General features: G+C 36.2%; 1 protein-coding gene across 1 annotated transcript in view; it reads right to left on the bottom strand.

The window, feature by feature from the left end:
* The window catches only part of PCCA (propionyl-CoA carboxylase subunit alpha), a 496,164-nt gene that overhangs the window by 95,343 nt on the left and 374,472 nt on the right, over positions 1-26,349 (bottom strand).

The following is a 26,349-nucleotide window of genomic DNA, read 5'->3' as shown; positions in this document are numbered from 1 at the left end:
ATAATAATAATAATAATAATAACTCCTACTTCATAAGGTTATTGAAAGAATCAGATGAGATATTGTATTCGAACCACTTTGCAACTTTAATGCATTCTATAAATGCTAGCTATTATCATTATTTCCCATGGATTTAATGATGAAATACTATTGAGTAAGAAGAAATGACAAGCAGGATTATTTCAGAAAAACTTGAAAAGACTTACATGAACTGACGCAAAGTAGAGTGAATAGAATCAGAACACTGTACATAGTAACATCAATATTGTATGATGAACAACTGTGAATGACTTAGCTATTCTTAGCAATACAATGATCCAAGACAATCCCAAAGGATTCACAATAAAACATGCTATCTGCCTCCAGAGAAAGAACTGATATTATCTTTTTTTTTCTTTTTTCTTTTTTTTTTTTTTAGTGAGGCAATTGGGGTTAAGTGACTTGCCCAGGGTCACACAGCTAGTAAGTGTTAAGTGTCTGAGGCCGGATTTGAACTCAGGTACTCCTGACTCCAGGGCCGGTGCTCTATCCACTGCGCCATCTAGCTGCCCCTGAACTGATATTATCTTAATACATTCAGAAGCATATCACTTTTCACTTTCCTTCTTCCATTATTGTTTTTTGTTCAAGTCTTCTCATACAAAATGACTAATATGGAAATGTTTTCCATGATTGCACATGTATAACCTATTATCAGATTGCTTACCACCCCAGGGAAGGTAGTGGGGAGGGAGGGAGCGATAGAATTTGGAAGTCAAATCCTTATTTTTTTTTCAATTTTAATAGTATTTTATTTTTTCCAGTTACATGCAAAGATAGTTTTCAACATTTGTTTTTATAAGATTCTGAGCTCCAAATTTTTCTCTCTCCCTCTTTTCTCCCCAAGACATAAAGCAATCTGATATAGGTTAAATATGTTACAATCACATTAAACATATTTCTGCATTAGTCATGTTGTGAAAGAAGAATCAGAACTAAAGGGAAAAACCTCAAAAAAGTAAAAACCAAAAAGAGTAGAAATAGTATGTTTTTTTTTTCTGGGTGTGGAGAGCATTTTCCATCATGAGCCCTTTGGAATTGTCTTGGATCACTGTATTGCTGAGAAGAGCTAAGTCTATTACAGTTGATCATCACATAATGTTGCTGTTACTGTGTACAATGTTCTCCTGGTTCTGCTCATTTCATTCAGCATTAGTCTATTTAAGTCGTGCCAATGTTTTCCTGAAATCTGCCTATTCATCATTTCTTATTTTTTTTTAGGTTAAGGGATTTTTTTAAATTATAAAATTATTTTATTATTTTCTAGTTACATGTAGAGATAGTTTTCAACATTTATTTTTATAAGATTTCTAATTCCAAATTTTTCTCCCTCCTTTCCCTCTCTCCCTCCCCAAGACAGCAAGCAATCTGATATAGCTTATATATGTACAATCATATTAAACATATTTCTGCATTAGTCAAGTTGTGAAAGAAGAATCAGAACAAAAGTGAAAAACAAAAAAAGTAGAAATAGTATGGTTCAATCTGCATCTAGATTTCACAGTTCTTTTTTCTGGATTTCCTGTCATGAGTCCTTTGGAACTATCTTGGACCATGCTCATCATTTCTTATAGCACGATAATATTCCATTAAATTAATATACTACAACTTGTTCAGCCATTCCCCAACTGATGGACATCCCCTCAATTTCTAATTCTTTGCAACCACAAAGAGAGCTGCTATAAATATTTTTGTACATGTGGGTTCTTTTCCCTTTTTTATGATTTCTTTGGGATACAGACCTAGTAATGGTATGATTGGGTCAAAGGGTATGCACAGCTCCATACTCCTTTGAGCATATTTCAAAATTGCTCTCCAGAATGGCTGGATCAGTTCACAACTCCACCAACAATGTATTAGTGTTCCAATTTTTCCACTGCTTGTCCAATATTTATTATGTTCCTTTTTTGTCATATTAGTCAAATTGATAGGTGTGAGGTAGTACCTAAGAGCTGTGTTAATTTGTATTTCTCTAATCAATAGTGATTTAGAACATTTTTTTCATATGGCAATAGATAGCTTTGATTTCTTCATCTGAAAACTGTCTGTTCATATCCTTTGACCATTTTTCAATTGGGGAATGAGAAATCAAAACTTTAAAAACAAAAACAAATGTTAAAAATTGTTTTAACGTGTAATTGGGGGAAAATATATTTTTTAAAAAGAAGGCTATCTAGGGGGCGGGCTAGGTGGCGCAGTGGGTAAAGCACCAGCTGTGGAGTCAGGAGGACCTGAGTTCAAATCTGGCTCAGACACTTGACACTTACTAGCTGTGTGACCCTGGGCAAGTCACTTAACCTTCATTGCCGCCCCCCCCCCAAAACCCAAAAACAAACTAACAAAAAAAGGCTATTGTAATAGTCATGGCAAGAGCTGATGAGAACCTGAACCAAGGTGATGGCTATTTAAGCACAGAGAAGAGAATGTATAGAAGGTATAAACAAGATTTGGGAATGAATTAGATATGTAGTGTGAAAGTGAAGAGTCAAGGATAACCCTGAGGTTACGGTCTTGATTGACAAGGAGCATGGTAGATAGTAACAGTGAAGTGTGGATTTGGGGATGGTTTGGAAAGAAAGATAAGTTCTGTTTTCAACATGTTGAATTTGAGATGCTTACAGGAAACATCCAGCTTTCAGAACCCTTCATCTAAACCTCTCTTTCTAGTTGAGGGTACCACTCTCCTCTTGGTCATTCAGGTTCAAACCTTGAGAGTTATCCTTTATTCCTCCCTCCCCCTCCCTCACATACGAACAGTTAATTTGTTTTTATTGTTTCTGCTTACAGATAATTTTTGGCATCCAACCATCCCCTTCTCTCTGCTTACATACCTCTTCCACCATCCCCCTATTGAGCCTCTTATCACTTCTTGTCTAGACTATCTCACAAGCCTATCAATTAATCTCCCTGCATCTAGTCTCTCCCCTTACCCAACATTCACATAGCTGCCAAAATGATATTCCTAAAGCATAAGTCTGACTGCATCACTCACAAAATAAATAAGCTCTAGTGGTTTCCTACAACCTCTAGGATCAAATACAAACTCCCCTAATTTGGCATTTAAATCCTTCACAAACATTCCAATTTGCATCTCCAAATTTATTATACGTTATTTCCCTACATATACTTTATGGCCTATCCAAACTGGTCTTTCTTTTGCTCAGAGATAACACTTTATCTCTTTTGTTTGTTTGTTTGGTTTTTTCTTTTTTGTGGGGCAGTGGGGGTTAAGTGACTTGCCCAGGGTCACACAGCTAGTATGTGTCAAGTGTCTGAGGCCGGATTTGAACTCAGGTACTCCTGAATCCAGGACCGGTGCTTTATCCACTGCGCCACCTAGCTGCCCCCAACACTTTATCTCTTAACTCCACTTGTTTTACAGACTCTCTGCTATGCATTCCCTCTTCACCTCTACCTTTTAGAATTCCTTTGAGATTCCTTTTAGTTCAGTTCAAATACCAATATAATATTTACAAGAAACTTTTCTGATACTCCAACTTGTTAGTGCCCCCCATTACCTTGCATTTAGCTGAATACATATTTATATAATTACAAGTTATGTCTCCCTATATAAAGAAAAATCCTCAGGCTCAGGGACTTTCAAGTCTAGGAGGGATTCCCTAGGCATGATAATATCTTCTGTAGACTCCTCCTTGTAGATTGAGGTTGTGCTGACTACATCAAACCCCCGTATATTACAGAGCCTCTTAAATGAGATCTGTCATCTTTGTAAAGAGTTTAAATTAAGAATCCACATAAGAAAAACAAGTAAATGAAGAATATCTATTGTCCAGATTATGTTTTTCAGTTGGATGGACAACCTATAGAATTCATTCATCTATGTGTATGTGTGTACACACACACACACACACATATGCATGCACATTTTGGGGGAAGGCAGATACTACATATGGACACTGGATTGAGACAAGAACCAATATGAAGAGAATGGATTGATTGCCTTTGAGAAACTCCAAAGTTCTTAAAATAACGTCGAGGTTTTTTCTAATATGAAGGTACATTTGAAAAAAATATAAACATTTCTCTGGTTTTGTTGTATGCCTGGGAGTCACAAAACACCAGGATCATCAAAATATTGAAACTGAAAACTGGGAATTATACAAAAGCCAATGGAGATAGATAGTCATGCTTGGCACAAGCATTTTCCAACACATTACAAACAAGGAATTATGATCAAAAACAATATAAAGAGAATCATTAGAGAAGTGTATGTTTGGAAAAAAAAAAGAAGTGTATGTTTGAAAAATAAGATGGTCCGTTCTGATGGTAAGGGCAAGGGATAACAGAGACAGCTTGTCTGCTCACTAGTATTCTTATGATGTCAAGAGAATTTAATGGAGGGCTGGCTCTAGGACCTTTCATGGAAACTCTGCAGCAAACTTATAGAAAGACATAATAAGAATCAAACAGTATAGATTGGCATATATGGAATTCAATCTTCATGATTAGAGGGTATAAGTATTTGAGATCATAGATCCACTAAAGTATTAGAATAGTAGCAGATCACATTTATGTAACATTTAAAGTTTATAAAATGTTTTAATCACAACAACTTCATAGATCAAGAAACTGAGGTTAAGGGAAGTACTCAAGGTGACATGGGTATTAAGCATCAGAGGCAGCATTTTAAATCCAGGGCTGCTTACTCTAGAACTAGCTTTCTTTCTACAATTTGAAACAAAGCTGTGAACAAAAGGTGTGAACAACAATGTCAAAGGGACCATATCAATAAGGATATTACTGGGTATTCCATTATGGATTTCTACTCTTACTTAAGCTATTTAAGTGACTGTCATCCCTTTTCTATTCTACCCTTAGTCTAGGCAAAGCACTGATATAATGAAAAGAGCTATGGTGAAAGCGCTGGGCTTGGGATTTAGGAGACTGAGGTTCTTCTTGGGCATACCAGCAGTCACTTGTCCTCATCTCATTTTCCGATATTTGATTCTTTGGCAAAAAGGAAATTAATACCAGTCTCATTCATTGAAGATAAAATGTACTACATCAGGCATTAAAAGCCATAAACATTAAAAAGTTTAAATATATGAACATTATAAGAACAATTATGATTTCCTCCTTTAGTCATGACTTTGGGTAAGTCACTTAATTTTCCTGGTCTTCGGCTTTCTCATCTGCAAAATGGGGTGGGGGAGGATTGGACTAGATGACTCCTAAGGCCCCTCCCGGCTCTAGACCTCTGATCTACAATGTCCATTTTGAGCACAACAGGATGCCTATGGCACACAGAATATATGCATATATATATATATATATATATATATGAACACGTGATTTTACAGCATATTAATTGCACGTATGAGAGGGTAGTGAGACATAGTGAATAGAAAGCTAGACTTAGCTGGAAAGATATGGATTCAAGTCCTACCTTAGACAGACAGACAGACAGACACACACACACACACACACTCCTATTTCCCAGTGGGAAAGTTGCTTAACCTTTTCGTGACCCAGGTAACTCTCATAAGACTTTAAATGACAAAAGAGTTGGAGATGAGAGATGACATTTCCTCACTAGAGAATTCTCTAGATCAAATCAATGAAATCACAGCTCCAGATGCCCCCAGACCCATGCAAATATGTTGAAACTGTCAAGATAATGGAATGTGATAGATGAGATTTGGCAGATACTCAGGAGCCCACCTGAGTGGATTACTGGCTGATTTAATTGGATTAGTAGTTGACTAGATTCTAAGCACATCTGGCTGGTACTTGAGAGTACTTAAGAAAGCATGGTTCTCAGAATCTAAAAAAACCTTTGAACTTCCGGCCCAATCAACCAACCAGCTTGAAGAACCTTCCCATTCTGGGAGGGGACAGGTAGGAGGAAAGGGGAGCCTGCGTAAGAGCACGATCTTTTTGGTTCCTGACTTGGTGGTGACAGCTGAGAACGATGGAGAGGAGCTGAGGAAAGATAGGATTTCGAGGTTGTAGGAATTCTGTTCTCAATCTTTCTCTTTCTATATTTCAATAAACCCTTAAAAATCTAAACTCATTTTATCACTGATTTTAGTCAGTTTCCCCCAAAACTGGGAAAACAGATTAGAACCCACATTTAGAATTTTAAATTACACAAAATCAACAGATTTTTGAAAGGTATGTTGCATTAATGATTATATAAAGTGTACAATATTATTAGCCACTAATAAGCTGTGATTAGCCCTTCTTTTTTATTACATTCTGATTGTTATTACACTTTGCATATGTTCATCCTTATTGGACTCAATTTAACACTAACAGGTTATAAACTGTCACCAAAACCCATTCACTCAAATGAACAAACAAAAAAGGATGTGCCAAAATCTGACATATTTCAACAAGAATGATTAATAGAATGGAAAATATGGGAAATAAAATTTCCTACAAAACCTGACATTTATTTTTATGAAGGAAACAGGAATATACACTTTTCCCACACTGTCTAGGATAAACACAATCAGGTTTTGGAAAGTGCAAAGAACAAAGTACTCAAAGCCCACAATAAGTCTAGTGTGTGCCAAGATAAGCAAGTCCGGACCATTTGATAAGCTGTTAGCAAATGGCAAAAAGAAAAAATTAAGGACTTTTATCATGAATTATACTCCACCAACATTAGTGGACTTTCTCCTCAGAACATTTCATTTCCAATTTTAAAATTTCCCTTTCACATATATACATATGTATGCATGTATATGAAATACATCTTCTCATAGCTGTTACAAAACCTCACATCTCTCTTGCTGAGTGAAAGAAACTCAGAAGAAGAGAAAGAATCTTTAGTTAAGGCAATATTTTTAGAAGTCAAATGTGTTTAATGGAAAGATTTTATTGAGGTTAAGTAAGAAACTTACCATAAAATTAGCCAGGTCCCTTGCTAAGGAAATACATGTCAAAAGGTTGTAAAGACAGTACACTTAAATGTATTAAGGACTTCTTCAGAGTCTATTCAAATCAAGGACAAATCTACCTTTAGAAGTAATCTCACCTAACCAGTATCAAGGAGAAATACTACTATTTTTCTGCTTCTCAATGTCTTCCTATTTGATGTGTTTTAAAGGCTACTGGTACCACAGTTTTCTTATCAGTCACCAGTGCAGCTGCCTGCACTATCTACAGTAGTGACCACAATCAGTATTTATGCTATTCAGAATTTGCCCCCATGAAGCCACAAAATTTATTCCTCTAGTGAATACAGTGGAAGAGAGAAAGGAAGGAGACATTTTCCCCTTCAGCATATTAAAAAGGCAATGCTAAATCATAAAACATGTTTTAAAATCCAAAAAGAAAACTGAAAAGCCTTCTGGAACCAGATTACAAAAGCAGCAAGCACATTATCATAATTAATGTTTCAAATTACAGCTGTAAATAAAACTCTGCTGTTAAATGTGATTAGATTTTTTTTTTTGAAGCATAGTAAAAGGAGTTATTTCTGTTCTACTGGTGGGCTCACTTCTGAGATTTGTAACCGTAATTGATGTTTTCAAGAAAAGTGAAAAGGAGATGGTTAACAATTATTCTTTCATTTCCTACCTCTTTAGAAAAAAAATACAAGTCTCTACTTATTCTAAGTTATATATTTACATACACTATACATCTTAATAGATGGTTTCATATTGCATGTGATAACTGGAGAGTAATCACATGAACATAGTAAGAAATAATGGCTAATTACTCGCAAAGAAGTGTTTTTTAAAAAATGTTTATTTTCAGACCTAAGGCATTAGATGACTACCACAAAGACCATTCCTCTTTCCGTTGGCCAATTACAAGCAAAACTTCAGCCACATTCTGTAACGAAGTAATTCATCATGTACATGAAAATACATTTTGCATCATTAGTTTTTACATTTACACACATTTATAAGGATTTAAAACAGGAAGCTTTCCCCCAGATGTTGTAGATGACTCCTGAGCTAAAAATCAGAGAGAAGTATATGATTTAGTTTTAACTGTCACTGCCAAATTTTCTCTCCCCCGCCCTTTGCTCAAACTAAATTGTTTATATCATTTTGTGTGTAAAAATTGACACTCTCTAGTTAACAAAAAAGGAAAGAAACATACTAAAAGAACAATAAACTCCTACCCTAGTATTTTGTGTATATTCTTTCTCTCTGGGCACATAAAGACAGCTACACAATATTAACAAAGAAGTATGTTCCTCGCCATGTCTGGATGCCTCCCCAAGTTTCTTTGTGTAGAGCTTTCTAATAGAAAGTGTAATACACTGTCCCACCAAATATATTGAGTTGTCATAATCTGTCCAATACTGCAATTATTTCAGGAATCTATTTAATCCTGTATTTTGCGCTAAACGACAAGAGGTTCATGTGACACTATTTCAAATTCTTCTGCTTTAACATAGAAAATTAGTTCCACTTAGTTGGGTATCAATGACCTATTCAATATAGGATGCAGTAGTGCTACCAGCAGCTCTCTACTGTTATTGGCAATAAATTTGTTATCTTTGGTTGAAAATGTATTTAAGCAAGAATAAACACATGAAAGGAAAAAAAAAAAACAAACACCAGAAAACCTCTCCAAGGTACAATATATTAAAAGCAGCATCATACAAATGCAGAAATTGTTAGACCTTAGCAGGATCTCAAGATATTTTCAAAAGTGTTTAGATACTCTTCAGGCCTGCAGACAACCTGCTGTGAGCAGGTGGAGAGAAGAAATCACACCACACAAAGAAACAGGCCAATGGCAGTTATTCTGCTCTGCTTGCAAGTGTTCAAACAACGTGACTATGCAAAATGAGAATTCAGTAAGTAAATCGCTAACAAAAAACAATATATTAAACTCAGAAGATTACATCGTACAAATGGAAAACTGAGTTGTGCAAAGGTAAAATTGGAAGTCCTCTTTCAAAGGAAAGACACAACTAGAACTCAGTTCAGTATTAGTTAAAAGCAAAACCGAACATATTGGTCTACTTATTTAATATTGCCTAAACTGTAGGAGTCTAGTTTGGTAAAACATATAATGTTGTCAAAAACAGAGCTTCTGAAATTTTATCTATTGAATGCAACACATTTTAAAATTCTTGTAGACTTTTAAATGGTTAATAAAGGTAGCAAATAGCTTTATTCTTTACGTCATGTCAAAATTCACAGGTATCTTAACCATGCAGTTTGACTGCCATTTTTGTATATAGATTTTTCCTATTATTAAGTTGCTTGAATAAAAACTGAGATGAAGTTAAAAATGTGTTAGAAAATCTGAACTAGTCCAAATCTAAGTCACCACTGAAGATATTGGATAATCCTAAAATGAAATATTTGAAAAGTAATTAATATTAGGGATACCATGGTATGGAGGAAAAAGCAGTGGACCTAGGATTAGTTGATCTGGGTTCAGGTCTTGGTGAAACACTTCCTAGTGATGTGATTCTGAGTAATTCATTTGACCTCGTGTTAGCCTTAGTTTCATTTGTAAAATATGGATAATGATGGCAGAGTACTTCAGGAATCTCTTCCTGGAGTCAGGAAGACATAGATTCAAATCCTGCTTCTATTACTAGCTGACCCTGGGCAAATCACTTAACCTCTCTCATCTTCAGTTTCCTCGTCAGTAAAATGTAACAGAGTGGACCAAATGGCTTCTACAAGGTCCCTGATTCTAATATCAATGACAGAGTCATGTGATAAAGTTGATAGGTATGCTAAAACACTGGGAGAGAGGCAGAAGAAAAGAAGTATTAAGACAGAGACGTTTGGTTAGATGTTCTGTAGGTTCCTGTACCAAGCACCAGATGACATTGTCAGCTTTGTATAGCCCGGCTGTTCTTCAGAGCAAGCTCATGAGGGTAGGGGATTTATTTGATAAAACATATTTCCCAGAGTTTAAGTCTCTATTTCGTTTTTGTACCAGTCTCATGTGATGATTTTGCTTCTTTTATGTTCTCTAAGAAACCAGAGTATACCTGGAATATTATGTCTGATTCTGTTGGCGAAAGACTAGAAAGGATATAATGAAACTGAAAAAGGTCATCCAGAAAGAACCATGAGAATGGGATGGTAACATAACTCCACAATAAGAATGTTACTCAGCCCCATAAAATAAAGGCTTGAAAGGGTTAGGGTTAAAGTCTATAATTCATGAATGGTAAACATAAGAAAAATAGTGATTTGTTCATCAAATACCAAAAATATTAGACTTACAATTCTTTTTTTTTTTTTAATTTTTAGTGAGGCAATTGGGGTTAAGTGACTTGCCCAGGGTCACATAGCTAGTAAGTGTTAAGTGTCTGAGGCCGGATTTGAACTCAGGTTCTCCTGAATCCAGGGCCAGTGCTCTATCTACTGTGCCATCTAGCTGCCCCCCTTACAATTCTAAGTAGAAAACAAGGCTATAATAAAATGCTACTTCACATAGGAAATGATATACCATGTAATTCATTATTCTCTGACATTAGATAAAGGGGGTATAGGCTGTCATGATCCATTCATGGATGACACATTTGTCTGTAATTGCAACTGTGATTAAGATAACAAAGTTCTGGGGCAGCTAAGTGGCGCAGTGGATAAAGTAACGGCCCTGGATTCAGGAGGACCTGAGTTCAAATCCGGCCTCAGACACTTGACACATACTAGCTGTGTGACCCTGGGCAAGTCACTTAACCTCACTGCCCTGCAAAAAAAGAAAAAGAAAAAAAAAGAAAAGACATGAATACGATAACTCTGAGGTTTCATCTCCCAGCAAACTGGTAAATATGACAAAAGAAAAAAAAAAAGATAACAAAGTTCTTCAACAACACGTCCCTGACTGTCCCTGTCAGAGACAGAATACTGGAATGGCTGTATTAGAAGTTGTAATTGGTACCTCAGAGTTGTTTTAATTTGCATCTCTCTAATCAATAGTGATTTAGAGCATTTTTTCATATGACTATAGATAGGTTTGATTTCTTCATCAGAAAACTGCCTGTTCATATCCTTTGACCGACCATTTTTCAATTGGGGAGTGACTTCGATTCTTATAAATTTGATTTAGTTCTCAACATATTTTAGAAATGAGGCTTTTATCAGAAGTACTGGCTATAAAAATTGTTTCCCAGTTTTCTGTCTCCCTTCTAGTTTTGGATGCATTGCTTCTGTTTGTACAAAACTTTTTTTATTTAACATAATCAAAATCATCCATTTTGTATTTCATAATATTCTCTATCTCATGTTCGGTTATAAACTAGTCTCCTTTCCAAAGATCTGAGTTACCAGCTGACACCTATCAGATTGGCTAATATGACAAAAAAGGAAAATAATAAATGTTGGAGAAGCTGTGGGAAAATTGGAACACTAATGCATTGTTGGTGGAGCTGTGAACTGATCCAACCATTCTGGAGAGCAGTTTGGAACTATGCCCAAAGGGCTAAGGGTAAGCTTTGCATACCCTTTCACCTAGCAATACCACTATTAGGTCTTTTGCCCAAAGAGATCACAAAAAAGGGAAAAGGACCCACATGTACAAAATATTTATAGCTGCTCTTTTTGTGGTGGCAAGGAATTGGAAATTGAGGGGTTGCCCATCAACTGGGGAATGGCTGAACAAGTTGTGGTATATGAATGTAATGGAATACTATTGTGCCGTAACATTGAGCAGAAGGATTTCAGAGAAACCTGGAAGGACTTGCATGAACTGATACTGAGTGAGATGAGCAAAACTAGGAGAACATTGTACACAGTATCAACAATATTGTATGTTGATCAACTGTGATAGACTTGATTCTTCTCAGCAATACAATGGTCGAAGATAGTTCCAAAGGACTCATGATGGAAAATGCTCTCCAAATCCAGAAAAAACAAACAAACAAACAAACTATTGAATCTGGATGCAGATCAAACCATACTATTTCTATTGTTTTTGTTGTTGTTGTTTTTCTTTTTTGAGGTTTTTCCTTTTTGCTCTGATTCTTCTCTCAAAACATGTTTAATGCAGAAATGTTTATTATGATTGTACATATATAACCTATATCAGATTATTTGCTGTCTTGGGGACGGGGGATTGAGGGGAGGGAGAAAAATTTGAAACTAGAAATATTATAAAAACAAATGTTGAAAACTATCTCTAAATGTAACTGGAAAATAATAAAATATTTATATGGAAAAAAAGTTGTAATTAATATTCTGAACAACATGTTTGCAAAAATAGGCTTACACTTATTTGTCGCTTAATTATTTATTTATCAATCAAATGAACGGTTCCTGATATATAAATTATTGCCATAAAGCTTGAAAATATATTGTGGGCTATTTAAAAGTAGACCAGAGGGTAACAACTGTAGCAAATGTTTTGTTTAGTAGTTTCAATTGTGTCAGACTCTTCATGACCCCATATGGGGTTTTCTTGGCAAAGATACAGTGTGGTTTGCCATTTCCTTCTGTAACGATTGGAATGACGCCACCTGCTGGAGACTTACTGTAGAAGAGTTCCGCCCATGAAGCGAAGGTCTTTGAGGGCAAGACCAGGAGTCTTTTCTTGGGCATCAGGAAGTGACGTTGGCTTGTGGGAGGAAGAAGGAAGAGACTGGCGCTCGGTCTCGCTCTTTTTTTTTTTTTTTTTCCTGGGGATGCTGGTGGAGAAGGCAGCTAGAAATGCACTCTCCCTTTAATAGATAGAGGAATCTAGGCCTTTCTTCTCTCTTTACCAAATTCTTATTCTCCTTAATGAATGCTTAAAAGTCTAACTCTTGCTAAAGCTTATAATTTATTGGCGACCACTCATTAGATATTTTAGACAGTTTAGCTAGAATTTTAGCCCTTAACACTTCTCTAACTCATTTTACAGATGAGGAAACTGAGGCAAACATGGTTAAGTGACTTGCCCATGGTCACACAGTCAATAAGTGTCTGAGGCCAAGATTTGAACTCAGGAAGTTAAGCCTTCCTGACTGTAGGAGGCCCGGTGCTTTATCCACTGTGCCTACTCATAAATGTGTAGCTACACAGAGAAAAAGAGATGAAAAAAAGAGTGAAAAGTGCTACTTACTTAGCAGTTTCTGCCAAAAGCCAAATACAGTATTGTTTTAAATAAATTTATTTATTTTTACAAGCACAAAATGCCATACTGAGGAAAAATAAAAAGGTAAGTTAGGAAGTGGGCAACAGACACAGTAATGAGAGTCTGAGATTCTATGTTCTTTTCTTTTTCCTGTTAACTTACATATTTCATTACTTTAATGTGATCTCACTGAAGTAGATATTCCTTCCATTAATACATGTAATTCAATTTTCTCATATGATTTTTTTATTTTGAATTATCTTGATTTTAAAATATTACCTCCATTTTCAACTATACCTCTTCTTCCTCCTTTACTCAAAGAGCCTTATAAATCTTATATCAAAGGATTAAAAAAACAAAACAAAAAGTGGTTTAACAAAACTAACTACAAATTAACTGAGACTGACAGCATATGCAATGCTTTATATCCATTATTCTCCCAACTCTGCAAAGAAAGGAGGGAGGTAAATTTTCTCAACACTTCTTTAGGAAATAATTACAGGTATGATTTTCTAGTCCAGGGCTTCTTCAACTTTTTCCAATTGTGACCCCTTTTTGCCCAAGAAATTTTTACATGAACCCAGGTATATAGGTATATAAAATAGGTATAATCTTTTACTGTTGCCAAATTTTCTGTGACCCCTACACTGAGTTACATGAGGTCATGGCCCCCAATTTAAGAAGCTTTGATATACAGTACAATTTTGTTTTAGTTTTGATTTGTTAGGCACCCATATATTCTAAGAAACATACTGAGCCTTGGGAATAAAAATGAAAACACTAGTTGGTCTGTGCCTTCCTAGGACAACTCAGATAGTTTTCCATTTTGTAAAATGTAATGTCTTTTAGGATTTAATAGATTGTTTTTGGTTTTTTGTTAGTGATTTGCTTACTGAATTTTCATTTTGCATCTCGTTCTGTGGATGTCAAACTCAGCAGAGCTGCAGACGGAAGGTGGAGAGTATTCCTCTGCTCATGGTTTCTTGGGTCTTCCCAAACCAAAAGACACTTCTCCAGTCACCACCCTTTAGTAAAATGTAAGTTGCTTGAGGTCACAGACTGCCTTTGTTTTTGTTTATAATCCCAGGGCTTAGTACAGTTATTGTTATATATGGTTAGGTGCCTAATAACTGCTTTTGATTAATTTATTCATCCACACAGAAATAAAATGGAAAAAAAAGAAAAATAATCCCTGCCTTCAACGAGCTTACATTCTACAGGGGAGATACAACATGTAAATAAGTAAGTATTCTACATAGTGATCTGAGGACCAAGAAAGCCTTTTCATAGGAGATAGCACATGAAACAAATCCTATTAGTAGCTAGGGTTACCAAGAGACAAAAGAGAGGAGGAAATACTTTTCAGATATGAGTAAGAGTCTACAAAGACACAGAGCCACGAGATGGAAATCAGAATTTATATTAAGAGAATGGAACAAAGGAAGAGAGACTAGAGGTAATATTTTGGGTTAAAAAAAAAAAAAACGTTTACAAAGGGAGATTTGCTTTGAAGCTATAGCAAGAACAGAAGCATAAATATCTCCCCACAACATCCCAGGGTCACACTTGCCTCTATACTTCCTTGGTCCCTGAGAAGAAGGAGCTCAGATTCAATATAGTTCTTTTGTTGTTGTTGCCCCCACCCCAGGGACAATGAGGGTTGTGACTTGCCCAGAGTCACACAGCTAGTAAGTGTCAAGTGTCTGAGGCCACATTTGAATTCAGGTCCTCCTGAATCCAGGGCTGGTGCTTTATCCACTGCGCCACCTAGCTGCCCTTCAATATAGTTTTTTGTTTTGTTTTGTTAGTGAGGCAATTGGGGTTAAGTGACTTGCCCAGGCTCACACAGCTAGTAAGTGTTAAGTGTCCGAGGATGGATTTGACCTCAGGTACTCCTGACTCCAGGGCTGATGTTCTATCCACTGCGCCACCTAGCCGCCCCTCTATATAGTTTTAATAGCAGTGATCCCACCAAGTTCATGCTTAAATGCTGCATCATTGCTGGATGTCTCAACTATTATTGAGCCATGTCCTTACAGGTACTCCTTGTGGCCTCAAAACCGGACCAGGTGTCTACAAAACCCAGCATGGATTCTCTTTCCAAACCCATTTAGGGGCTTGCTCTCCTGACCTCTGCAAATGCACAAGGCCAAAGTTATCTCCTCATCTTTTTTTGTTTTGTTTTTTTGGGTTTTTTTTGCAGGGCAATGGGGGTTAAGTGACTTGCCCAGGGTCACACGGCTAGTAAGTGTCAAGTGTCTAAGGCCGGATTTGAACTCAGGTACTCCTGAATCTAGGGCCGGTGCTTTATCCACTGCGCCACCTAGCCACCCCCATCTCCTTATCTTTTAATGTTTCTCTACTCTTATATTTGTATTTCAAAGTTTCTCTACAGCTCTGGTCTTTTAATCAGAAATACTTGGAAGTTCTTGATTTCCACTTTTTCTCGTATACTATTATATTCAGCTTTGCTGCGTAATTTGTTCTTGGCTGCCAGCCCATATCCTTTGCCTTCTGGAATATCATTATAAGTTCTCTGCTCCTTTTAAGTGGTGATTGTTAAATCATGTGTGATCTTGAGTGTGGCTCCATAGTACTTGAATTCTTTCTGGTTACTTGCAATATTTTTTCTTTGACATGGAAATTCTAGGTTTTAGCTATGATACTCCTAGGTATTTTTATTTTATGGTTTGTTTCATAAGGAGACTGGTAGATTCTTTCTATTTCTACATTGTACTCTAGTTCTAAGAGATCTGGGCGATCTTTTTTTGGTCATAGTATCTGGCTAGTCCAATGATTTTTTTCCCCTCCTTGATCCGTTTTCCTGGTCAACTATTTTTGCCATGAGAAACCTTATATTTTCTTCTATTTTTTCAGCCTTTTGACTTTGTTTTAATATTTCTTGTTGTCTCATGAAATAATTGGGCTCTATTGGTCCATTCTAATTTTCAAAAGTTTGTTACCTGGGCAAGGTTTTGTCCCATTTGTGCCTAGATATGAATTACCTTTCCAATTCTTTGCTTCCATACCTCTCATTTCTTTTCCAGTTTTTTCCTCAAGGACTCATCTTTTATTTATAAAAATCAAAACAAAACAAAACATTTTAACACTCCCCCCCCATAACTCTTATTTCAAGACATTTCTCCAGTTTATTAATTTCTTTGACCTTCTGGCCATAGGTGACTGGAATTTGGCTAGAGTCTACTTAACACTCAATGTGCATTTCCACACTCCTCTTTGTGTCACTTGTTTTTTTTTTTGTGAGGCAATTGGGGTTAAGTGACTTGCCCAGGGTCACACAGTTACTAAGTGTTAAGCGTCTGAGGCCAGATCTGAACTCAGGTACTCCTGACTCCAGGGCCGGTGCTCTATCAACTGCGCCACCTAGCTGTCCCTGTGTCATTCTTGATATTGATTCTTCAGATACTGTGGGATTACAAAATTTGCTAGCATACATCATCATATGGAGAAGTAAAAGATACTAAAATGATGCATTATTGTGCCAGGCCTCTGAGTGGCATTATTAAAAGCTATGCATAATTTGAAATACAGCTTACATTTTTTTACTATTCAATTCTGGATCCAACTAATTTTTCATCTGCTGTGCATGTTACAGGCATTTGTACTGACATATTTAGTGGCTAGTGATCCAACATCATTTCAATGTCTTAATAACAGGTATCTTTCATCCATTACTTTTTACTATGTAGACTGTTAGGCTGATCTCTTATAATTATGGATTTCTCTGAAGAGGCTGTGTGATGTCAACTCAACGAACATATATTAAACATTTATCATGTGCTAGACATTGTGTTAAGTGATAGGAATATAAATTCAAACAGAAAGAAATGCTGATGATTTAAATGGGTTTCTTTCATATCCTACAACTTAACTAAAGTTGTTATTTCAAATTAACATTTTAGTTGGTTTTCTAGGATTCTCTAAGTATGCCATCATATTGTTTCCCAAGAGTGACATTTTGTTTCCTCACTTCCTCTTCTATTTCCTTCAATTTCTTTTTTTTTTCTCTTATTGTTATAGTTAGCATTTCTAGGACAATATTGAATAATAGTGGTAATAATGGGCATCCTTGCTTCACTCCTGATCTTTTTGAGAAGGATATTAGCTTATCCCCAATACAGATGTTTCCTGATGGTTTTCAAAAGATACTACTCATGATTTTAAGCTCTGTTTATTCCTATGCTTTCTGGCAATTTTTAATAGGAATGAGTCTTATATTTTGTCAAAAGCCTTTTCTGCATCTACTAAAATAAGCATTTGACTTTTGTCCTTTTTGTTAACGATATGGACAATTTTGCTGATAGTTTCCTTAATATTGATCCACTCCTGAATTCCTTGTATAACCCCCACCTGGCCATATTACTGTAATGTCCTTGCTAGAATTTTATTAAAATTTTTGCATCAATATTCATTATGTATACTTGTGAGAATCAGAGCGCCATCTCCCTGCTGAGAAAGACAATGTGAGAACTAGGGCAACTCCACCTTGAGGATTCTGGAAGATACATCTATTCATAGAACTGCCTGTAAGTCATGTCAATCAATGCTACCAGCCAATTAGCTTGGAGCTGTGTGTAGGGACTGCGCCTGGGCAGGCCCACAGGGAGCTTCTGCTCAAGAGAACAGGGGATTTGCCCTTTTCGTTGGAGGTGGCGGTAGGAAAGCAGGTGCAGGAAGCTAGGCTCTTTCTTTCTCTTTACTAACCCGTAATATATTTTAATACATACTTAATGCCCAAAGACTGGTACTGTACACTTCTAATTTAAGGCAACCGCACATTAGATTTTTAGACATCACAATTAGATTATAAACTTCACAGAGTGGTCTATAATTTTCTTTCTCTGTTTTTGCTCTTCCTAGTTTAAGTATCAGCACCATATTTGTGTTATTAAAGGATTTTTGTAGGACTCCTTTATTTTTCCAAATAGTTTATATAGTACTGGAATATGTCCTTCTTTTCTTTCTTTCTTTCTTCCTTCCTTCCTTCCTTCCTTCCTTCCTTCCTTCCTTCCTTCCTTCCTTTCTTTCTTTCTTTCCTCCTGCGGGGCAATGAGGGTTAAGTGACTTGCCCAAGGTCACACAGCTGGTAAGTGTCAAGTGTCTGAGGCTTGATTTAAACTCAGGTCCTTCTGAATCCAAGGCTGGCACTTTATCCACAGTACCACCTAGCTGTCCAGAATATGTCATTCTTAAAATGTTTGGTAGAGTTCACTTGTAAATCCATCTGTTCCTAAGAATTTTTTTTAGGGAGCTCATTAATGGCTTGCTCAATTTCTTTTTCTGTGATAGGCTTAAGTCTTCTATTTCCTTTTCTGTTAATACGGGCAATTTATATTTGTATAAATATTCATCCATTTCACTCAGACTATTAAAATTATAGGCATATAACTGGGCAAAATGTCTTTAATTCCCATTTCGCCCTTTTCATTTTCAATACTAGTAATTTGATTTTTTATGCTTTTTAAAAAATCAAATGAACAAACAAGCTATGGTATAAGATTATGATAGAATATTATTGTGCTTTACGAAATGACAAAACAGGGGGCTGCTAGGTGGCGCAGTGGATAAAGCACCGGCCCTGGATTCAGGAGTACCTGAGTTCAAATCCGGCCTCAGACATTTGACACTTACTAGCTGTGTGACCCTGGGCAAGTCACTTAACCCCCATTGCCCTGCAAAAAAAAAAAAAGAAGAAGAAATGACAAAACAGGACAGTTTCAGAAAGCCCTGAAAAGACTTATACTTATATGAACTGATGTATAATGAAGTGAGCAGAACCAGGAGAACATTGTACACAGTGCCTGCAATATTGTTCAATGAAGAATTGTGAATGATTCTCAGCAATACAATAATCCAAGACAATCCCAAAGGACTAATGATAAAGCATACTATCCACTTCCAAAAAAATAGCTGATATTGATTGAACACAGATTGAAGCATGCTATTTTTTACTTTCTTTCACTTTTTTCTTTTATTCAAGTTTCCTTATACAAAATGACTAATATGATAATGTTTTACATAATTGCACATGTATAACCTTTATCTGATTATCTGCCATCTCAGGGAGGGTGCAGAGTAAGGAGAGAAGGAGGGATAGAATTTGGAACTCAAAACTTAAAAATAAAAACATTTATTATTCAAAAGAACAAAACTAGGGGAAAGGAAAAAAGTCAAAAAGAATAAAAAGGAGGCAAGAATAAAAAAATCAAATTAACCACAGGTTTATTTATTTTATTGGTTTACCACCTTAAATCAGCTTCTACCTTTATTTATTAGTACAATATATTTCTAACTTCCAATTTTATTACTCTCCTTTGATTTTCAGGATTTTGAATTTGGTGTTTAGTTGAGGATTTTTAATTAGTTCTTTTTCTAGTTTTTTGTTTGTTTTGAGATTCACGCCCAATTCATTGGTCTATTCTTTCTCCATTTTACTGATGCAAGCATTTCTGTATGTTGTCTGATTGTTATAATTTTCTTTAATGAAACTGTTTATTGTTTCTATGGTTTGTTTGACTCATTCATTCTCTTAATTAGATTATATAGTTTCCAATTAATTTTTGATCTATGTTTCCATGGTCCTTTATTAAATGTAATTTTGGTTGCATTGTGATCTGAAAAGCATACATTTAATATTTCTGCATTTTGTCATGAGGTTTTTATGCCCTGATATATGGTCAGTTTTTGTGAAGATGCCATGTACAGATGAGAAAAAGGTATACTCCTTTCTATTCACATTCAATTTTCTCCAGAGGTCTATCCTATCTAACTTTGCTAAAATTCTATTTACCTGCTTATTTTCTTCCTTGTTTGTTTTTTGGTTGGATGTATCTAGTTCTGAGAGGGGAAATTTAGGTCCCACACTAGTATAGTTTAGCTATTTCCTCTTGTAATTGAATTAATTTTTCCTTTAAGAATTTGGATGCTATGGCATTCAGTACATAAATGTTTAGGATTGCTATTACTTCCTTGTCTATGGGACCTTTTATCAAAATATAGTTTCCTTGCTTATCTGTTTTAATTAGGTGTACTTTTGCTTTGTCTCAAATCATGATTGCTACCCTAACTTTTTTTTTTAACCTTAGATGAAGCATAATAGATTCTGCTCCAGCCCCTAATTTTTATTCTGTCTATATCTTTGTTTCAAGTGTGTTTCTTGTAAACAACATAGTGTTGGATTCTGTTTTTTAATCCAGCCTGGTATTTGCTCCATTTTATGGGTGAGTTTATCCCATTCACTTTCATAGTTATGATTACTAACTTTATTTCCCTCTACCCATTTCCCCCATTTATCCTTTCCTCTCTCTTTTTACCCTGTCCTTCCTCAAAAGTCTGTTTTGCTTCTAACCACTACCTGCTTTAATCTGCCCTTCCTTCTATCACCCACCCCCAATCCCCTTCTCTTATTTCCTTCCCTTCCATGTAAGACAGATTTCTATACCTGAGTGTTTATGTTGTTCTCCTTTTGAGCCAATTCCAATGAGAATGAGGTCTGTGTTGCTTCCTAACTGCTCCCATGCATGTTCTCCTCCACTGTAAAAACTCTTTATTTTCATACCTCTTTGATATAAGATAATTTCCAACATTCTACTTATCCCTTCCCCTTTTTCCAGGGTATCCCACTTTCTTATGCCTTAATTTTGTGGTTTTTTGAAAAATCATTCCAACACAGTTAAATCATAGCCATGCCCTTTGTCTATGTATACTCCTTCTAACTACCCTAATAATGATAAAGTTCTTAGAAATTAAAAAGCATCATCTTCCTATGTAGGAATGTAATCAGTTTAATGTTATTGAATCCCTCTTTCCTGTTCATCTTTGTTTTTGGTGGGGCAATGAAGATTAAGCGACTTGCCCAGGGTCACACAGGTAGTAAGTGTCAAGTGTCTGAGGACAGATTTGAACTCACGTCCTCCTGAATCCAGGGCCGGTGCTTTATCCATTGAGCCACCTAGCTGCCCCTCATTTATCTTTTTATGCTTCTTTTGCTTCTTCTCTCTCTCTCTCTCTCTCTCTCTCTCTCTCTCTTTCCCCCCCTCCCTCCTTCTCTTTCTTTCTTTCTTGGCAATGAGGGTTAAGTGACTTGCCTAGGGTCACATAGCTAGTAAGTGTCGTGTCTGAGGCCAGATTTGAACTCAGGTCTTCCTGAATCCATGGTCGGTACTTTATCCACTACACCACCTAGCTGCCCCATTTCTTGTCTTTAAAAGTCAAATTTTATATTCAACTCTGGTCTTTTCATTGGGAATGCTTTAAAGTTTTTATTTCATTAAATATCCATTTGTCCCTGATGGATTATACTCAGTTTTGCTGGATACCTTATTCTTGGTTGTAATCTTAGCTCCTTTGCCCTCCAGAATATCACATTCCAAACCCTCTAATCCTTTCATGTAGAAGTGGGTAAATCTTGTGTTATCCTGATTCTGACCTAATGATATTTGAATTGTTTTCCTGGCTGCTTGCAATATTTTCTCCTTGACCTGGAAGCTCTGGAATTTGGATATATTTCTGGAAGTTTTCATTTTGGGATCTCTTTCAGGAGGTGATAAGTGGATTCTTTCAATTTCTATTTTATGCTCTAGTTCCAGGATATCAGGGCAGTTTTCTTCAATAATTTCTTGAAATATGATGTCTAGACTCTTTTTAAAAGTCATGCCTTTCCAGTAGTCTAATAATTCTTAAATTATCTCTCCTCAATCTATTTTCCAAGACAATTGCTTTTCCAATGAAGTAGTTCACCTTTTATTCTATTTTTTTCATTCTTTTGATTTTGTTTTATTGTTTCTTGATGGCTCATGGACTCATTAGCTTCCACTTCCCTCATTCTAATGTTGAAGGAATTATTTTCTTCATTGAACTTTTGTACGTCCTTCTCCATTTGGTAAATTCTACTTTTTAAGAGTTCTCTTGGGGGGCAGCTAGGTGGCGCAGTGGATAGAGCACTAGCCCTGGAGTGAGGAGGACCTGAGTTCAAATCTGGCCTCAGACACTTAACATGTACTAGCTGTGTGACCTTGGGCAAGTTACTTAACCCTCACTGCCCAACCAAAAAAAAAAAAAAAGAGTTCTCTTCAAGTAGATTTTTGTAAATCTTTTACCATTTGGCCAATTCTATTTTTTAAGGTCTAATATTCTTCAGTATTTTGGGGGGGTGCCTGATTTACCATGCTGTTGACTCTCATAAATTTATTGCATCACTCTCATTTCTTTTCCCAATTTTCCTCTATGTCTCTTATCTGATTTTTAAATCTCTTTTGAGCACTTCCAGAAGTTCTGTTTGGGCCTGTGAGCAATTCACATTTTTCCTTGAAGCTTTTCCTGTTGGTGTTTTGACTTTATTTTCTGAGTTTATGTCTTGATCTTCCCTGTCACCACAGTAACTTCCTATGGTTAGGTTCTTTTGTTGTTGTTTGCTATTTTTTCCAATCTATTTTTTTTACTTTTAACTTTATGCTAAAATTGGGTTCTGGTCCTTAGGTGGAGGGAGCATTATCCAAAAGTTCAGATTTTTTTGTGCTGCTATTTTTAGAGCTTGTTCTGGGGGAGATCAGTACATTTTCACTTCTTGCAAAACAGTAGGATCTAAGGAGAGGTATGGTCATTACTCTCCTGGTCTGTGCTCTGGTCTATGAGCTACTACAAGAATTCTTCTTTGTATTACAACTGTGACCAGTATCCCTGCTCTACTGCGTCCACCAGTACTATGTGCTAGTGCTCCTCCTCACCCTAGGACTGCAACCCAGAAATGAATATGGGTAATAAAACAGAGTCCTGCACCCAGTGCCAGTAAAGGGTCCCCTATAATCTCATTCTGACCATTGGTCTGACACCTTTATTGTCTGTGGACTGAGAGCTCTGGAAGCTTCCACTTACTTCTATGGCCATATCATGCTGCATAATACCACCTGTCTGTTTTAACACACACATACACATTTTTAAAACAACGAATTTATCTATCTCAACCAAGGTGGAAATGCAGGAACTACTCATAGGGTTTTATTGTTTTCTTTTGTTATTTAGTTGGGTGGTGATTTATTCAAAACAGTGCTTTATGACTAACCTGGATTAATCTGGACGGCACATGCTTATAATCCCTACTACAGGAAATCTGAGGCTATTGGATTTCTTGAATTCAGGACTTCTGAGCAGCAATGGACTAAGTTGGATTTTTTTTTTCCACTAAAATTCATCATTAATATGGTAAGCCCCTAGGAAAGAAGGGCTACTCGGTTGCATAAATAAGGAAGAACTGGCCCAGGTTAGACATGGAGCAGTTAAAGCCTCTCCTACTGATCAGATTAGTGTCAACAGCTGTGAACATACAGGTAACCTTTGTTGAAGTTCTAAAAGAAGGCATTTTCATGAGTTTCTCACAAACTTGTCAGATATTTTTCTGGCATCAATACCTATGTCAGTACCTTTGTGGGGTTAGTAGCCGACCTTTGGAGACAGGCTGGGTAGGGAGTAAAAGTGAAGGTACCATGTAGGTGATCAATGCAGAACAGAAAGTAATAGGGGGTTACAATGAGAAAGAAGTGTAGTTGAGTAGGAGCAAGGAAATGAGAGAGATAAGAGGAAAGAATATCCTTCCGATCTTCAGTCAAGGATCTCTAGATTTTAGTGAAGTCTAAGAGATGTTCATGCTAGGAGATGATAGGAAAGAGGTCACTAGAACTGAGGTCTTAAGAAACTTTGAAATCAGATTGTTTAAAACATCACCCATATGTATACCTACCTGAGAATTATGGCAGCAAATGGTGAAGAGACAACTAAGAGCCAGGGCATGGGCCACTGAGGAAAATGGGAGCATTTCCTTTAGATCAGGAGATCTCAGAATAATGCTCAAAATAAAATTCATAGTATTACAAAGGAAACTAACTATATTGAAAGACAGTGATCAAAATATTTTCTTTAAGAAAAAGTTCACAGAATGTTGATGGGGATGTGGAAAAATTGACAAACTAATACACTGTTGGTAGAACTGTGAATTGATCCAATCATTTTGGAGAGTAATCTGGAATTATGCTCAAAGAGTTATAAAACTGTGTATGCCCTTTGACTTGGCAATATCACTATTGGGTCTGCTTCCCTAGGTGATTAGGGAAAAAGGAAAAGAACTCATATTCTAAAATATTTATATTAGCTTTCTTTGCAGTGGCAAAAAACTGGAAATTGAGGGGATGCCTCTTCAATTGGCAAATGGCTAAACAAGCTGTGGTATATGATTGCAATTGAAATACGTTTTTGGGGTTATTTTTGTAGGGCAATGAAGGTTAAGTGACCTGTCCAGGGTCACACAGCTAGTAAATGTGTCAAATGTTCATGGTCAAATCTGAACTCAGGTCCTCCTGAATCCAGAGCTGGTGCTTTAACTACTGTGCTACCTAGTTGCCCCAAACAATACTGTTCTCTAAGAAATGATATGTAGGTTAAATTTAGAAAAACATGGGAAGACTTGCATGGAATAATAAAGAGTGAAATGAGCAGAACCAAGAGAATGTTGTATACAGTAACAGCAATATTGTTCTACGAACAACTTTGAATAACTAAATCATTTTAAATGTTATAAATAGCCAAATCAACTACAAAGGACTAGTGGAGGAAGATGCTATCCACATCCAGAGAAAGAAGTGATAAATAAAAATATGTATAGTATTTTTTACATATGTATCCATATTTTTGTCTAATGGTAGCCTTCTCTGGCGTGGGTTGGGGATGGAAGAGAAAAAAAAGCTCACAGGAAAGAACAAGGGAAAACTCAGAAGGAAGCACAGAAAAGCAGGATAGCTTTGAAAACTATGTGTAGTGTTTATTACATAGTTTTTCAAAAAAAAAGTAAACAGTGTGAATGGAAATTCATGGTTTTATATTTAATCTTTTTGTTGTATTTAAATTCAAAATGAATTTAAAAAAAAGAAAAAAGGTCATACAATTCACTAAGTCTATAAACATTTGTTAAACACTTCCTACGTGTCAGATGCTATGCTAACACTATCCCCTAAGTTAAGAACAGTTGTATTAGAGAGACAGATTTTAAATTTAGGATGGTAATAGTATATGAGAAGAACTAAGGAAGCAGAAGGTTGGGTAGTATTAGAGACTGTATAAACAAAATAGGAAGACAAATATTGAATAAGCAGATTGAGCTAATGCAGAAACTATTAAAATTTTCTAGTACCCAAATTTCAATTAGAACATTTAGGAGACAATATTTAAAAAGATTATACTGAGCTTCAGGCATCTGGATTTCATGTTAAGTTAATTCTTCTATATAGGGGCAACTAGATGGCACAGTGGATAGAGCACTGGCCCTGGAGTCAAGAGGACCTGAGTTCAAATCTCATGTCAGACACTTACTAGCTGTGTGACCATGGTCAAGTCGCTTAACCCCAACTGCCTTAAAAACATCTGGGGCCATCTCCAGTTGTCCTGATCTGTATTATGCCACTGGACTCAGATGGCTCTAGAGGAGAGAGTGAGATTGGTGACCTTGCCCAGTTCTCATGCACTTAAATCCAAATCAGTGCAAGTCATGACATTATCCCAATGTTATGGTCCTCTTCCAGAATGAAGGACAAGCAACAACAGAAGGTCTTCCACATATTCTTTAGGTGTTTAACAAAGAAAATAAGATTATAAGGACTTAGAGGAAATGCTGTATTGGGGATAGGTCATACTGGAATAAGTGGCAGGATTTAGTAACAGAAAGTATATGTGCAATAAAAAACTACGGTTTTTCTTGGTTGGGAAGTGATTATCAATTAATCAATTTAAAAAATACATTTATTAAGTGCTTGGCTATGTACCAGGCAAATAGTACATGCTGGAATATAACTACAGATAATTAAACAATCCATCCTCACTAAGAGCTTAGATTCTAATAGGGGCGGCAATTCCTCATCCTTCTTAATCTCCCTGCAATTTATGACATTGTCAATATCACCCTCTCCTTGTAAACACTATTCTTTAGATTTCTGTGACCACTCTCTCCTGCTTCTCTTACCTGTAGATTGCTCCTTCTAATTTTTTTTCTCCTGGAACTAACTATGGATGTCTCCCAAAGCTTGTCTCATGCCCTCTTTCCTTTTCCCTCTATACCCTAGCTTCTTAAACTGTGGGCCACATAACTGAATGTGGGGCTTGTAAAAAATTTGGCAACATTAAAAAGTTATGTATAGCTTTTTAATATCCCGTATAACTGGGCTCATGTAAAAATTTCTCAGGTGAAAAGGGGTTACAAATGGAAAAAGTTTGAGAAGCCCTGCACTATACTATCTG

The sequence above is a fragment of the Dromiciops gliroides genome, chromosome 3, assembly GCF_019393635.1.
Source record: "Dromiciops gliroides isolate mDroGli1 chromosome 3, mDroGli1.pri, whole genome shotgun sequence".
Lineage (NCBI taxonomy): Eukaryota > Metazoa > Chordata > Mammalia > Microbiotheria > Microbiotheriidae > Dromiciops > Dromiciops gliroides.
The sequence above is the reverse complement of the archived record's forward strand: the minus strand, read 5'-3'. Positions and strand labels throughout refer to the sequence as shown.